General features: G+C 37.0%; 1 long non-coding RNA gene across 1 annotated transcript; it reads left to right on the top strand.

The window, feature by feature from the left end:
• The first annotated feature begins 599 nt into the window (after window positions 1–599).
• Window positions 600–11,441, top strand: LOC124898701. Its single transcript, XR_007055416.1, has 3 exons — window positions 600–902; window positions 3,335–3,394; window positions 11,132–11,441. It is a non-coding gene; the product is annotated as an uncharacterized LOC124898701 (long non-coding RNA).
• Window positions 11,442–17,314: the final 5,873 nt, after the last annotated feature.

The following is a 17,314-nucleotide window of genomic DNA, read 5'->3' on the forward strand; positions in this document are numbered from 1 at the left end:
AATTGCATGGTGTTCCGTTATCTATTATCTCAGATAAAGGTACCCAGTTCACCTCACTTCTGAAAAGTGTTTCTAAAGGGTCTTGGTACTCGAGTTCATCTCAATATAGCCTTTCATACTCAGATAGATGGTCAAGCAGAAAGAACCATTCAAACCTTAGAAGATATTCTAAGGGCGTGTGCAATTGATTTCAAGGGTAGTTGGGATGGCCACTTGCCTTTGATTGAGTTAGCACAACAATAGCTATCATTCTAGTATTCAGATAGCTCCATTTAAAGCTCTCTATGGTAGGAGATGTAGATCTCTAATTGGTTGGTTCAAAGTTAGTGAGGCCTCAATTATAGGGCCTGACTTAGTATTCGATGCCTTAGAGAAAGTTCAGTTGATTAGAGAAAGACTTCGGGCTGCTCAGAGCCGACAGAAGTCTTATATAGATGTTCGTAGAAAGGATCTCAAGTTCAACATTGGTAATTATGTCTACTTCAAGATCTCTCCTATGAATGGAGTGAAGAGATTCAGCAAGAAGGTAAAACTCAGTCCCCGATATATCAGTCCCTTCAAGATTCTCAGTCGTTTCAGCAAAGTAGCTTATGATCTCGAATTGCCTTTAGATCTAGATTTAGTTCATCCAGTCTTCCATGTCACTTTTCCCAAGAAGTGCATAAGTGACCCAGCAGTTGTAGTCCCTATTCAGAGCATAGATGTTCAGAATAGCCTTTCTTACGAGGAGATCCAGGTCGAAATCCTAGGCTATCAGACTCGAAAACTGAGGAACAAATAAGTCCCTCTAGTTAAAGTTCTTTGGAGAAATTAGTCCATCAAGGAAGATACCTGGGAAGAAGAAGAAGACATACATATCAAGTATCCTCACATCTTCCCCGCGGACTCAGATCAAGCTCAAGGTAATAGTTCTCCTTAAGCTTACTCAGTTTCATGTTCAGTGTTCATCACGAACTTGGTATTCAGTTTCATGTTCATGTTCCCAGGATAAACTTGGTATCAAGTACCATTGAATATTAAGTTATGCATTCATGTATCAGCTCAGTTATATAATTATGCCTCAGACATGCATTCTCATTGTGAGAGATTTAATTCTTTAAGAATACTCAGTTATGCATTCATGAATCAATTATACATGTATCAGATGCCCATGTTCATTGTTATGTGTTTAGTTATCAGTCATGTCAGTCTTGAGATCATGTTCCAGTTATTCATGTTTAGAGTGCACGTCAGTCTATGTACTTTCCCTCTCTTAGTCTCATTCGAGGACGAATGTTCTCAAAGGAGAGATATTGTAATACCCCAAAATTTATCTTAGCTAATTTTGTCCCAAGAATTCCTAGTATTACCTTCAAAATTGAACAATGATTATTCCATGATGAATTTTCAATTAAGCTTTCCATCGATATAAGATTTGCCTAAATTCGACAATCAGGTAAGAAGTTATGGCAATTTAAAGTTTCAGTCGTAGAACGTCGTAAATTCAGTCAGTGGTGCATCACGCCATAAGACAAAATGACGTTTATCCTTTTTCCAGTATTACTCGGTGATCCCAGTGCATCGCACTAAGGGTGAAAACCAGAATCAAAAGGGCACCGCGATTGACTCCGCGTCGAGCCAAGGTCCCAGGTCCCAGTTGTCAATTTCCAGTGGCTTGGTGCGATAGTGGTGCATCGTGCCAAGGTCAAAAATCATGATTTTCAGTTCCCATCTTCTGTTTTTAAATTCATTCAAGGGTAATTGGGTCTTTTTCCACGGCCCTAGTTAACCTAAAACAAGAGAATTAATCTATTGGTGACCAAAATACTTATCATTATTCAATTACTCTCAGAAACTCGAAAGAACAAGCCCTAGGGTTTTCATAGAAGGGCCAATTCCAAGGGAATTCACCATCAAATTTCTATAATCTCTCCATCAATCATTATATATTTACGAACTAGTGTAAGCATAGTGTTCACTCATTGACTCCTTTCATCCATGAAGTCCAAGAATCCCTTTTCAACTACAAGTTATGAATTTTCTTTATGTGTTCATATTTTGGCTGCTCATGTTCATGTTGATAAATGAGGAATTGATTTCTATTCCATAACTTGATGATAAATTCCATATGGGTTGATTAGTATAGATAAAGATTTATAAAATCTCATGACTAAAAATTGGGAGTGAAAAATGATGTTAAATTTCTATTCAATGACGTTTATATGTATCATGCCTATAATTTGTTTGATTAAATGAATAGATGAATGAAATTTTCCTAACTAGCATGATATCATGAAATCCCCATGAATGTACAACCTTATGCCTATTAGACGTTTGATCAAATGCTTCAATAAATGTATTGTGGTTAATACTATGTATTCAAGAATATCGTCATGTCAGTTTCCTTCCATCGAGTCCTGGGGATACTTGTACTCGAAACATTAGCTATGTGCCTAGAGCTATGTCATGTTTTTACGATACTCTCAGTCAAGCTATGAATCCTTAGACTTAAGACAGTCTTATGGCTCAGGAAATCTCCATGATCTCATGAACTCAGCTAGTTGACAAATATTAGTAGTGTTCCGTTGGTCAACAAAATTCAGTAATTCAGTCCATGTTTAGTTCAGTAAATCATGTTCAGTGTCTATTCAGATGGGAGTAGGAATTAGCACCGAGTGAACCCAAGGATGGGAACTTACCTGTTATATGAGGTTATGACTCTTAGAAGCAAATCCTTGTATTCTAGAACTATATAGCCAGCATAGGTTGAGACATCGTAGCCTGCTATATGAGGGTAGAAGAGGTGGATTAACCTGTTATATGAGGGTTCCCACTGTTCTCACTAGAGTTACCTATTATCGGAGGGTTTCTCACATGTTGTCCTTAGTAGTGGTGCGGTATTGACACCCTTCCAATAAGGGCATGGATTGGACCCCAGCTCAGCTATTATGGCAAATTTAGGGCATTTCTATTAAATACTACTTCCCATAGTTTCATGTTACAGAATTAGGACTGTCAGACATAGTCAACTCAGAAATAGTACAGAACTAATATAGTTTCATCAGATTTAAGGCTGTCAGTTACAGTCACCCATGTTATCAGTTATATTTAGATATAGTCATTCATGTTATCAGTTATTAGTATTAAGTTATCAGCATTTAGCTTCAGTTAACATGTACTCACGTTATCAATGTCACTTATCACGTCTCATGCATGTACTCCTATGCTCATGATAGTCAGTCAGTTATTATTTTTGTTCATGCATATGTATCCCATGTATTTAGCCTACCTCACATGCATACCAGTACATTCAATCGTACTGACGAATTCACGCTATGGTGTTCTTATACCATAGGTTCAGAAATACGAGCTCCAGATCAGCAGTAGATTCCAGTTTGTAGCAGTCAGAGTAGAAGTAAGTCCTCATCTTTCGAGGAGATGATGATTTTTCTATTATTTCATTAGACAGTTTATTAGATGGAGTTAGTTGGGGACATATCCTATCAACTATTTATTCAAATTTTTCAGACAGTAGAGGCTTTCAGACTATATGTAGAATTGATTTCAGACTTCATTATTTTCAATTTTGTTTAGGGTATTCCATTACCCCACTCAGATGTTATGTGGATTATATTTAGTATTGAACCTTATGTCCTTTCAGTGCATGTTTCCATATTATCATGTTATATTATGCAGTGTACAGGTACAGATATCAATCATGGGTTAGCTTGTGGTCTTTTGAGGTCCTGAGCACCGTGTGGCACTCCGGTTCATCAAATCGGGGCATTACAAACTTGGTACCAGAGCCTAAGATTCAATAGTCCTAGGAAGTCTGAAAGCCACATCTAGTAGAGTCTTGTACATGGGTGTGTTGCACACCACATTTATGTGCAGGAGGCTATGAGATGTCATAAGAATAGTTTCCCTTATTTCACTATTCATGTGATGCCAATAAGCATAATCACAATTCAGTCTCTCAGTCTAATCCATTTTTTCTCTTTATTTCAGAATATGCCTCTTAAGGGAAGAAATTAGTCAGCCCCTCAGCCCGAAGAACCTTTGGGCAATCATGTTTCTCATGCGGAGTTCAAGACCGTATTTACCACTCTTGCTCAATCAGTCGATGCTCAAAATGAACGGGCAACAGTTATTCCAGCTAACCTAATGGCCAAGTCAGCTACAGCTAGGATTCGAGACCTCACCCGAATGAATTCTCCAAACTTCCTTGGGTCTAAGGTAGATGAAGAGCCTTAAGAATTCATTTATCAGATCTAGAAAGTGACAGACATCATGGGGGTGACTACTATTGAGAGTGCTGGTCTAGCTTCATACCAGTTGTAGGATATGGCTCATGCTTGGTTCAAACGGTGGCAGCCAGAAAGGTCCGATGATGCAGGTCCTATAGAGTGGGAGGAGTTTGTTACTGCATTCTTAGACAGATTCTTTCCCTAAGAGCTTGGAGAAGCCAAGGGGCTAGAGTTCATCAACCTTAGCTAGGGCAATATGATGATGAAGAGTATTCTCTAAAGTTTACTCAATTAGCCAGATATGCCCCTCATATGGTTGAAGAGCCAGATATGCCCCTCATATGGTTGAAGATAGTAGATCCAAGATAAGTAAGTTTGCTTCAGGGGTGAACGACAGCGTGTTAATGAGTGCAGATCTGCCATGCTGAATAGTGACATGACCTTAGCTAAACTTATGACCCATGCTCAGTAGATAGAGGAAAAGAAGATTAAGCAGAGGGAGAAGTAGAATAAGAGAGCGAAGACAGGTAGCTTCAACTTCGCTCATCTTAAGTTAGAAGGAGGAAACCGTTCTCAGTTCCCTCCTAAGTCATCAGTTCCATCTTTCTCTACAGCCAGTGCTCCAGTTCCTAAGTTCAGAGAGGGTAACAAAAGATAGAGCGCCAGGCTCTAAGACCCAGGGCAGTGTTAGCAGTGCCCGTATCTATCCTCTTTGCCAGACTTATGGTAAGCACCATCAAGGTATGTGTAGGGCGGGTAGTGGAATTTGTTTCGGTTGTGGTAAGCCAGGCCATAAAGTCAGAAACTGTCCTCAGCCAGGTCCTCAGGGTCAATAAAATCGCTCTTCAGCTTAGTCTGATCGCCCAAATCAGTAGGGTACCACTTCCAGTGCTACTAGTGGGCAACGCCCAAATCATCTTTATGCCCTTCAAACTCAACAAGATCAAGAAAATTATCCTGATGTAGTTACTGGTACGTTACAGATCTTTCATGTGCATATTTATGCTTTGTTAGATCTAGGAGCTTCTTTGTCTTTTAGTACTTCTTATATATAAGTTGATTTCGAAATCAGTCCTGAAATTCTAGCAGAGCTCTTTTTAGTCTCTAACCTAGTGGGTAAAACCATCATAGCCCGGTAGGTATACAGGAACTTCCCGATTATGATATTTTAGAAAGTTACTTCAGCAGACTTAGTTGAATTAGAGATGACTGATTTTGATGTCATTCTCGGCATGGATTGACTTCATTCCTGCTATACTGTAGTAGACTGCAGAAATAGAATAGTTCATTTTTAGTTTTTGAATGAACCCATCCTAGAGTGGAAGGGTAGTGTATCTGCTTTCAGTGGTAAGCATGTTTCCTACCTTCGGGTAAGGAAATTGATATCTAAGGGATGTGTCTATCCTCTTGTTCATGTTAAGGATTCCAGCTTTGAGACTCCCGATCTTGAATCATTTTCAGTTATAAATAAATATTCAGATGTCTTTCCCAAAGATCTTCTAGGAATTCTTTTCGGAAAGAAAATAGACCTCGATATTGATCTTCTTCTGGATACTCAGCCTATCTCTATTCCGCCATACAGAATGTCACCGACAGAACTCAGAGAACTAAAAGAACAGTTGAAGGATCTCTTAGATAAGGGATTCATTAGACCCTGTAGTTCCCCATGGGGTGCACCAATCTTATTCATGCGCAAGAAAGATGGTTCTCTTAGAATGTCCATTAATTATCGTCAACTTAATAAAGTCATAGTCAAGAAAAAGCATCCACTTCCCAGAATCGATGACTTGTTTGACCAACTTTCGGGTTCTAGTTATTTCTCTAAGATAGACTTCAAATCAGGCTATCATTATCTAAGAGTTAGAGAATATGACATTCCAAAAATAGGTTTCCGTACTTAGAATGGTCACTTTAAATTTCTAGTCATGTCATTTGGTCTTACCAATGCCCCAGCAGCCTTCATGGACTTAATGAACCATGTGTTCAAGCAATACTTGGACATGTTCATCATAGTCTTCATAGATGATATTCTGTTCTATTCTCGCACTGAGCGCGATCATGCAGAGCATCTCAAAATAGTACTTCAAACTCTCATAAATCATCAGTTATTCACCAAATTTAGTAAGTTCAAATTTTGGCTAAGTTCAACAGTATTCCTTGTTCATATCGTTTTCGGTGATGGCATTAGTGTAGATCTTCAAAAGACCAAAGCAGTAAGAAACTGGCCCAGACCCATATCTCCATCAGATATCATGAGTTTCTTGGGTCTGGCTGGCTATTACAAATAGATTGCTGAGTGATTTACTTTTATTGCATCCCCTATGTCCAGATTGACTCAGAAGAAAATCAAGTTTTAGTGGTCAGATCCATGCGAGAAGAGTTTTTAGGAATTGAAGACTTAACTTACCTCAGCTCTTGTTCTAGCTCTTTCAGATGGTTTAGATGGGTTTGTAGTTTATTATGATGCATCAGAGTGGGTTTGGGTTGTGTCCTCATGTAGCATGGTAAGTTCATAGCCTACGCCTCTAGACAGCTTAAACCCCTTGAGAAGAATCACCCTACTCATGATCTTGAGTTAGCATCCGTAGTTTTTGCCTTAAAGATTTGGAGGCATTATCTATACAGCGTTCATGTAGATTTCTTCACAGATCATAAGAGCCTTCAGTATATCTTTTCATAGAATGATCGCAATCTTCATCAGAGAAGGTAGTTAGAGCTCTTGAAAGATTATGACATGAGTGTTCTCTATCATCAGAGAAAGGCCAATGTAGTGGTCGACACTCTTAGTAGGCTTTCCATAGGTAGTGTTTCTCATGTGGAAGATAGTAAGAAGAAGCTAGCTCAAGAAGTCCATCAGCATACCAGACTAGGCGTTCGCTTAGTTGATTCATCAGAGGGTGGCGTATGTGTTCAGAGTAGTTCAGAATTATCTCTAGTTTTTGAGGTAAAAGAAAAGCAAGATAGGGATTCCAGCCTTGTCAAGTTGAAAGAGTCAGTTCAGAATCAAAAAGTGGAGGCTTTCTGACAAGGGGAAGATAGTGTTATTCGTTGTCAGGTTCATCTCTTTGTTCTAGGTGTAGATGACTTAAAGAAGCAAATTATTGCAGAGGCGCATGGTGCGCACTACTCTATTTATACAAGGGCCACTAAGATGTACCGTGATTTATGGGATATCTATTAGTGGAGTGGAATAAATAAAGATTTTGTAGAGTTTGTAGCTAAGTGTTATACATGTCAACAGGTTAAAATAGAGCATCAGAAGCCTAGTGGTTTGATGTAGGAGTTCATTATTCCTACTTGGAAGTAGGAAGAAGTGAACATGGACTTCATGATGGGTTTGCCTCAAACACGTCATCAGCATGATTCAGTCTGTGTCATTGTAGATAGAATAACCAAATCAGCTTATTTCCTTCCAGTTCATACCTCTTATTCAGCCAAGGATTATGCCAAACTCTACATCAGAGAGTTGGTCAGATTGCATGGTGTTCCGTTATCTATCATCTCAGAAAGAGGTACCCAGTTCACCTCTCACTTCTGGAAAGTGTTTTAAAAGGGTCTTGGTACCCAAGTTCATCTCAGTAAAACCTTTCATCCTCAGATAGATGGTCAAGCAGAAAGAACCATTCAAACCTTAGAAGATATTCTAAGGGCGTGTGCAATTGATTTCAAGGGTAGTTGGGATGACCACTTGCCTTTGATTGAGTTTGCATACAACAATAGCTATCATTCCAGTATTCAGATGGCTCCATTTGAAGATCTCTATGGTAGTAGATGTAGATCTCCAATTGGTTGGTTCAAAGTTAGTGAGGCCTCAGTTATAGGGCCTGACTTAGTATTTGATGCCTTAGAGAAAGTTCAGTTGATTAGAGAAAGACTTCGGACTTCTCAGAGCCGACAAAAGTCTTATACAAATGTTCGTAGAAAGGATCTCAAGTTCAAGATTGGTGGTTACATCTACTTTGAGATCTCTCCTATGAAGGGAATGAAGAGATTTAGAAAGAAGGGAAAACTCAGTCCCCGATATGTCAGTCCTTTTAATATTCTCAGTCGTTTCAGCAAGGTAGCTTATGATCTCGAATTGCCTTTAGATCTATCTTTTGTTCATCAAGGCTTCCATGTCTCTTTTCCCAAGAAGTGCATATGTGACCCAACAGTTGTAGTCCCTATTCAGAGCATAAATGTTCAGAATAACCTCTCTTATGAGAAGATCCTAATCGAAATCCTAGACTATCAAACTCGTAGACTGAGGAACAAATAAGTCCCTTTATTTAAAGTTCTTTGGCAAAATCAGTCCGTCGAGGGAACTACTTGGGAAGCAAAAGCATACATGCGTACGAAGTATCCTCACCTCTTCCCTGCCGACTCCGATCAAGCTCATGGTAACAGTTTGCCTTAAGCTTACTAAGTTTCATGTTCAGTGTTCATCAAGAACTTGGTATTCAGTTTCATGTTCGTATTCCCTGTATAAACTTTTTATCGAGTACCATTGCATATTCAGTCATGCATTCATGTATCAGCTCAGTTATATAATTATGCATCAGACATGCATTCTAATTGTGAGAGACTTAGTACTTTAAGAACACTCAGTTATGCATTCATGAATTAGTTATACATGTATCAGATGCCCATATTCAGTGTTATGTGTTCAGTTATTAGTCATGTCTGTCATAAGATCATGTTCTAGTTATTCATGTTTAGTGTGCATGTCAGTGTATGTACTTCCCCTCTCTTAGTCTCATTTGAGGATGAATGTTCTCAAGGGGGAGATATTGTAATTCCCCTCTCTTAGTCTCATTCGAGGATGAATGTTCTCAAGGGGGAGATATTATAATACCCTAAAATTTTTCTTAGCTAATTTCGTCCCAGGAATGGCTAGTATTAGCTTCAAAGTTGAATGATGATTACTCCATGATGAAATTTCAAGATTTTCATTTTTTGTCATATAGGAAATTCATTAAGCTTTCCATCGATATAAGATTTGCCTAAATTTGACAATCGGGTAAGATTTATGGAAATTTAAAGTTTCAGTCATAGAACGCCATTAATTCAGTCAGTGGCACGTCACGCCATAAGCCAAAATGACGTTTATCCTTTTTCCAATGTTTCATCGTGATCCCAGCACATCGCGCCAAGGGTGAAAACCAGAATCAAAAGGGCACCGCAATTGACTCTGCGTCACGCCAAGGTCCCAGGTCCCAGTTGTCAATTTCCAGTGGCTTGGAACGATAGTGGTGCATCGCGCCAAGGTCAAAAATTGGGATTTTTAGTTCCCAGATTCCATTTTTAAATTTGTTAAAGGGTAATTGGGTCTTTTTACATGGACCTAGTTAATCTAAAACATGAGAATTAATCTATTGGTGACCAAAATACTTATTATTATTCAATTACTCTCAGAAACTCGAAAGAACAAGCCCTAGGGTTTTCATAGAAGGTCCAATTCCAAGGGAATTCACCATCAAATTTCAATAATCTCTCCTTCTATCTTTGAATATTTATGAACTAATGTATGCATAGTGTTCACTCATGGACCCCTTTCATCCATGAAGTCCAAGAATCCCTTTTCAACTACAAGTTATGAATTTTCTTTATGTGTTCATATTTTAGCTACTCATGTTCATGTTGATAAATGAGGAATTCATTTCTATTCCATGACTTTATGATAAATTCCATGTGAGTTGATTAGTATAGATAAAGATTTATAAAATCTCATGACTAAAACCTTGTATGATGAAATTAACAGTGAACCATGATGTTAAATTGCTATGCAATGATGTTTACATGTATCATGCCTGCAATATGTTTGATTAAATTCCTAGATGAAGGAAATTTGCCTAACTATCATGATATCATGAAATCCCCATAAATGTACAACCTTGTTCATATTAGACGTTTGATGAAATGATTCAATAAACGTATTATGTTGATTAATATGTATTCAAGAATATCAAGTCATGTCAGTTTCCTTCCATCGAGTCCTGAGGGTACTTGTACCCGAAACATTAGCTGTGTGCCTAGAGCTATGTCATGTTTTCACGATACTCTCAGTCAAGCTATGAATCCTTAGACTTCATACAGTCTTATTACTCAGGAAATCTCCATGATCTCATGAACTCAGTCGATTGACAGATATCAGTAGTGTTCCATTGGTTAACAAAATTCAGTAATTCATTTCATGTTCAGTTCAATATATCATGTTCAATGTCTATTCAGATGGGAGTAGGAATTAGCATCGAGTAAACTCGGGAACTCACCTATTATATGAGGGTGTAATTCTTAGAAGCAAATCCTTATGTTACAGAACTATGTAGGAAACATACATTGATACATTGTAGCCTGCTATATGAGGTAGATAAGGTGGCATAACCTGTTATATGAGGGTTTCCACCATTCTCACTAGAGTTACCTATTATAGAAGGGTTTCTCATATGTTATCCTTACCAGTGGCGCGGTATTGACACCCTTCCAATCAGGGCACAGATTGGACCCCAGCTCAGCTATTATGGATATTTGGGGTATGTTGGTTAAATACTACTTCCCACAGTTTCATGTTACAGAATTAGGACTGTCAGACCCAGTCAATTCAGACATAGTATAGAAGTCAGATAGTTCCATTAGATTTAGGGCTGTCAGTTACAATTACCAATGTTATCAGTTATATTCAGATACAGTCATTCATGTTATCAGTTATCATTATTCAGTTATCAGTATTCAAGTTTAGTTATCATATACTCATGTTATCAGTGTCAGTTATCACATCTCATGCATATTCTCCCACGCTCATGATAGTCAATCGGTTATTATTATTGTTCACGTATATGAACCCCATGTATTTAGCCTACCTCATATGCATACCAGTACATTCAATCATACTGACGCATTCGCGCTATTGTGTTCTTTTACCATAGGTTTAGAAATATGAGCTCCAGATCACCAGTAGATTCCAGTTTGCAGCAATCGGAGCAGAAGTGAGTCCTCATCTTTCGAGGACATGATGATTTTTCTTTCATCTTATTAGATATTTTATTTGATGGAGTTAGTTGGGGAAATTTTCCATCAACTCTTTATTAAGATTTTCTAGACAGTAGAGGGTTTCAGACTATATGTAGATTTGATTTCAGACTTCAGTATTTTTAGTTTTGTTTTGAGTATCCTATTACCCCACTCAGATGTTATGCGGATTATGTTCAGTATTGAACCTTATGGCCTTTCAGTGCATATTTTCGCATTATCATGTTATATTATGCAATGTACAGGTACAGATATCATTCATAGGTTAGCTTGTGGTCCTTTGGGGTCATGAGCACCGTGTAGCATTTCGGTTCAGGAAATCGGGACTTTACAAATCTCTTCAACTTGTAGTGAAACATGCTAAACGAATTTGCTTGAAAATCAGCTTTCCAGTGTTGTCTCACTACCTGCATAAAGCTATCCTCCTGTAGCCAAAAGTTTAGGAATCTAAATATTTTGACTATGTTTTCATTAGTTGTGCCTAGCGTCAGTAACAAGGGGGCATGATCTGATCTGCTTCTCATAAAATGTTCCACTTCTATTACTGGAAAAGTACTCTGGATATCATCATTGTAAAGTATTCTATCCAGTCTTTTAAAAATGCACTCTTCATCAGTTTTTCCATTCCACCAGGTGTATTTCCTCCCTTTAAATTCTCTATCGCCCAGAAGGCACATATTAATGCAATGATTAAAATCCCTAACCTCTAATTCTATTACTGGGATCCCTCCTAACTTATCTTTTTCATTAGTAATGACATTGAAATCACCACCTACTAGCCATGAAGTTGGTGTATCTTGTGAAATTGCATACAATGATTCCCATAATTGAAGCCTTTCATACGGATTACATTTTGCATATACTAATGTAACCACAACTTCCACTTCATGTTCTCGATTTTGTAGTCTAATGGTAAGTTATTGCTGCTCGTCCTTTATAACTTCCACCTCCATAATTTCATCTATAAATGCCCAAATCTTACCATTAATATTAGATATAGTATGCTCAAGATCCAACTTCCTTCTATACACCTCCAATAATTGCTTATCTTGAAATGGTTCCATTAAACCAACAAAGTAAAAATGATGTTGTTTCTGCACATTCACCAATCTAGTGAATGCTTTTTGAGTGTTCACATATCTTATATTCCATATGAGGGCCTTGATTGAAACTTGAGGAGTTTGGTGATGGTTCTCTTTGACTGCCTTGAGTTTGCTTGAATTGATATAGCATCTCCTACTCCTTTCTTCTTCTTTTTTTGTGTGCTTCTCCTTCAATTTATCACTATGTTTAGGAGATAAATCAACATTCTTTGAGAGGCCCTCTATAGTAGCCCTTAAAACTTTACATTCTTCCTCAATTCCAGCCATGATGGCTAGAGGTGAAACTTCTACTGTTTTTGCTGTCTATAGAACCATAGCTCCCTTCATATCTTTTTCCTCTTCTCCTTGATCTTACTTGCTATTTTCTTCATTAGCGCCTGATGTGGTAGTCACCTCTTTGTGTATGTCTTTTTCACTATCTTCAATACTCTTTAACTTGTCCTTCTCCTTCCGTTGTGGTGATTTTTCCTTGATAGTTCCATCTTTCTAAACTTTCTCACTTTCTTCCTGTAGTACCTTCTCTTTTCCAAAAACTCTATTCACCCACTCTTTTGTTTGATCATCATTTGATAACTCTTCTTTCTCTATCTTTTTTTTTTTGCCTTTTTCTTCTTTCGTGAGAGCTCCAAAGGGATTATCATCCTTATACTCCAATTCCCCCTCAATATGCCCATACTTATCCTTCTTATATTTTTTCCTCCTTGATGTCCATTCCAGCTTGTTCTGGTATCTTCTCTTACCATTATTAATGATTTTATTCTTGGTTCTTTACCTTTGCTTTCCTCCTTTCTTTGTTATTTTCTTTCTTTTGTGCTTCAAACAATTCTGGGTGTATTGTCAAGCATGTTGTCTTATCATGCCCCTGTAACTAACACTCATTACAATACTTTGGCATATAGTTATATTGGATCTGTATCTATTTAGACTTAATTTTTCCAGTTACATCATCCTCCTTATTTATTTTCACCTTTTGTGGTAATTTAGCTTCCAAATCCACTTCAATCTTAACTTTGGCATAGCTAGGTCATGTTTGATTCTTTGTAGCCATATCTATCATTAAAGGTTTCCCCAAAGCTGAGGCTATACAAAAAATTGGTTCCTTAGCAAAAAAATTAGGTAGTAGATCTGGTAGTGATATCCATGCTACTCTAGTAGTAGTTTCTACGTTAGGCTCAAACCATGGATCCCATTTAAGGGTCCTTATCTGCCAATATCTATCCTTAGATTTAATGTAGAAGGCTATTGTAGGGAGCATCTGTACATAATCGTCAAGTCTAGTCAACCATATTAAGATGTATCTTGTATCTAGAGCTCTAATCGTACATTCTTGCTTTATTCCACATTGCCCAAGAATTGCCTTCCTCAAAGTATTAATGTCTGGTTTACCATATGAGAACTTTCCAACTATAAAATATTGGAGATTTTCTTGCACAATGATATTTTTAACCTCTGAGGATTTCCAAGTAACATTAGGATCTCCATGAAACATAATAACAGGTTTCTTGGGATCATCTCAAGTTTTTTATTAGGTTTTAGTATATTTGCATAAAAAATCGGCTCTTTGTTGTTTGTCTGATTGGTTTGTATTATTGTTAAAATAGGTTGATTGCTTTGAAATAGAAGAGGTGGAAATTCCTCTGGCAGGATTACCCCACCAGTGGAATTATTCGCCATGATCGCCGTCAGTAGCAAAGAGAGAGAGTTTTTGCTGACCTATGCTCATGGTCAGGGAAGGCTAAGACCTTCTTCAGTTATGTATGCATAGGCTATTTCTTTTTTTTGTTTTGTTTGAGCAACTTCTTGTGTCCTTTTTATGCCCAAATAAATTTAGAAATCAGATGTGGTCATTTATATATTTGAAACAACCTCTCTCTCCCTATGAAAATATTAAAGTAGATCTTTTGAAACCATAGATTTCTAGTTAAGTTTCTAGAATAGTCTAGTGATTGAATATCATAGGTTCTTGTAGAATTTCCTAGTGTTGTGATAGAAGATAAAGGTCTTTAGATTTTTCCTGAAGAATTATCTAGAAGATTTTCTAGAACCATCTCTACACAAGTATAAATTGGAATGACATTAGGCATTTGAAAACATCCAAAAATAAATCCAATACAAAGAATATACCTAATCTCTCTTATTCAATATCTTCCTTCTATTTTCATAGCTTTCTATTCTTTGGTTGAATCTTCCGATCGTACTTAACGATCTTGGGCTAGCAGAAGGTCTCCCCAGTTACACCTTTCTTCTGCTATTCTCCACATGGTATCAGACCTATAGCCACTCGTTGGCTTCTTCATTTTATTCAAGATCGGGTTATTGACTCTATAGCCACTCGTTGGCTTCTGCATTTTATTCAAGATCGGGTTAGTGACTTAGAGTCAACTAATTTCTCTGTATGGATTTTAGTGGTCATGGTAATGAACTGGGAATGGAGTTGTTAAATTAGTCCAATTATAAGGTATGGAAGATGTTTATGGAATCATACCTTGTGGGTAAGCATGGACCAAAAAATGATGGTGCATATAAGAAGTGGAAGCAGACTAATATGAATGAGGAGTTTATCTTGAATACATCCATCTCTTCCAATTTATTTAATCATATTATCAGGTGCAAATCATCCCACAAAATCTGGAAGACCCTCGATCAGTTATTCAACAAGAAGAATGAAACTCAGCTATATATATTGGAGAATGAATTGGCTAACGCCAATCAAGGTAATCTTTCTATTGTCGAGTATTTCTTAAGAATTAAGAATTTATGTTCAGATAAATCTTTATTAAATTCGGATGAGTCTATCTTTGAAGCATGAATAAGAAGAAATATTATTCGCGGTTTGAAGCCAGAATATATTCCCTTGGTAACATCGATTCAAGGATGGGCTCAACAACCATCCTCGAAGGAATTTGAGAATTTATCGTCATCATAGGAGTTACTATCCAAACAATTGGCCGGTGAATTAGTCAAAGAAAGGGAAGGAAATATTTTTGTAGCTGATAAAAAGAACGTTAAAGTAAAAGCAAGAAATATACCTCTCTCTCAATTCGCATGTGGTTCAAGCATGCTTGGAAAGAAGGAAGAGACTTTTAACAATTGTAAAAGGCCTCTTAGATGTTATTGGTGTGGCAAAGAAGGACACATAAAAAGATATTGCCGAGCCGTGGAGAGCAAAATGGCTTATATTGAAAAAGTTATTGAAGAATAAGAAGGCTGGGAAAGATTCGTAGAAGCTGAGAGTCGAGCAATAAATGCCTTGGCTTGCATAAATTTTGAAAGAGATTGGATCAAATATAATACAATTCATTATGTGGAGAATAAAGACACTGATAAGAATCAAGAGGAAGCTGAAGACATTTAGACTAGAAACGTGATAGTTGCTATCAAGGAAATCAAAGAAGCAGATCCTAAAATTAGCCATAAAATTCTGAACATGCAAGATATTGAAGTAGATTTTAAGCAGATAGTGTCAAAAAATCAATATGACAGTAATGAATTTATTGGAGAAAGAATGAAGGGAGATGTAGTGGAAGTTAAAGTTCTTGTTAAATTATATGTTGTATCAAGGTCAGTTGCTGGCTTAGATCAAATATTGGAAGTTGATGAAAAAGATAAAGATCTAATGAACGATGGAGTTGGAAGTAAGGCCCCAATTTCATATGGAGGGACATACAATATGATTGAAGAGCTAGAAATGGAATCTAGTAGTGGATCATGTTATGATACTGAGGCTTCACAGAAAATTGATGATCAGATTATCATCAAATCAAATGAGGGTGCTGATATAGATGAAATATCTTTGAGTTGTGAAATTGCTTCAGAAAGAGTAAGTTCTAAAATCTTGAATCCTAAAACTTTAAAACTTTCCATCACATGTGTGTCTCCAGATAATGAAGGCGTGGAGGAGTTCAGACAAAGGGGGAACTCGAGAACTCAACAACATAAAATTCAGAAAGGTGATGATTGTTATGGTTTGCAAAGATCAAAGAGGACTATATCCAAGTCAATTTGCTACAAAGATTAAAATTTTGTCAATACATATTCTTGTTTCTTTGTAGAGCCGGTCAGTAATGGAAAGTCTTTATCATTTGAAAAAGAAAGAGGAGTCACGCAAAAACTTCTAAGATTTTCACTAAGACGTGGTTCAAAGCTTCATTTGAGTTCTTCCGCAACAAGTTCAAGGTAGATTCAAAAAAATCACTTTAAGGGGGAGTGTGAAAATATTAAAGTAGATTTTTTGGAATCATATATTTCTAGTTAAGTTTCTAGAATAGTCTAGTGATTGAATATCATAGGTTCTTGTAAAATGTCCTAGTGTTGTGTCTTTGAATAAGTATCTTGTAGAATGATATAGATTCTCTAGAGTTGTGATAGAAGATAAAGGTATTTGGATTTTGTTGAAGAATTATCTAAAAGATTTTCTAGAACCATCTCTACACAAGTATAAATAGGGATAACATTAGGAATTTAAAAACATCCAAAAATAAATCCAATACAAAGCATATAAAGTAGTCTTCTTCTACACCCAATCTCTCTTATTCAATATCTTCCTTCTACTTTCATAGCTTCCTCTTCTTTATTTGAATCTTCCGATCTTACTTAACGATCTTGGGTTACACCTTTCTTCTACTATTCTCTACACTCCCTTCTCGAGGTAGGGTAAAGGTCTGGGTATGCATCCTCTCCTCTCCAGACCCCAATTGTGGGGTTACATTAATACCACCTAGTATTTTGATTTGTATCTTTATTTAGCAAGCTGTCTAACTATTATGTGAATAAAAATGATCAGATTTTCAATCTTTTATCAAATACTCTATAGTTTGTGTTATTAAAAGTTACTTGAAATCCATGTTAAAACAGACCCTCAATTTTATTGGTTTACACATCCGACTTCCTTCATTATTTTCCATTGTTCTCTTATAGGTGGTACTAATTGGTTTTTAGCTGCTACACCTAGTTGGTACTGGTCATCATTTATGCCAT

Source organism: Capsicum annuum, chromosome 5, assembly GCF_002878395.1.
Source record: "Capsicum annuum cultivar UCD-10X-F1 chromosome 5, UCD10Xv1.1, whole genome shotgun sequence".
In the NCBI taxonomy this organism is placed as follows: Eukaryota; Viridiplantae; Streptophyta; class Magnoliopsida; order Solanales; family Solanaceae; genus Capsicum; species Capsicum annuum.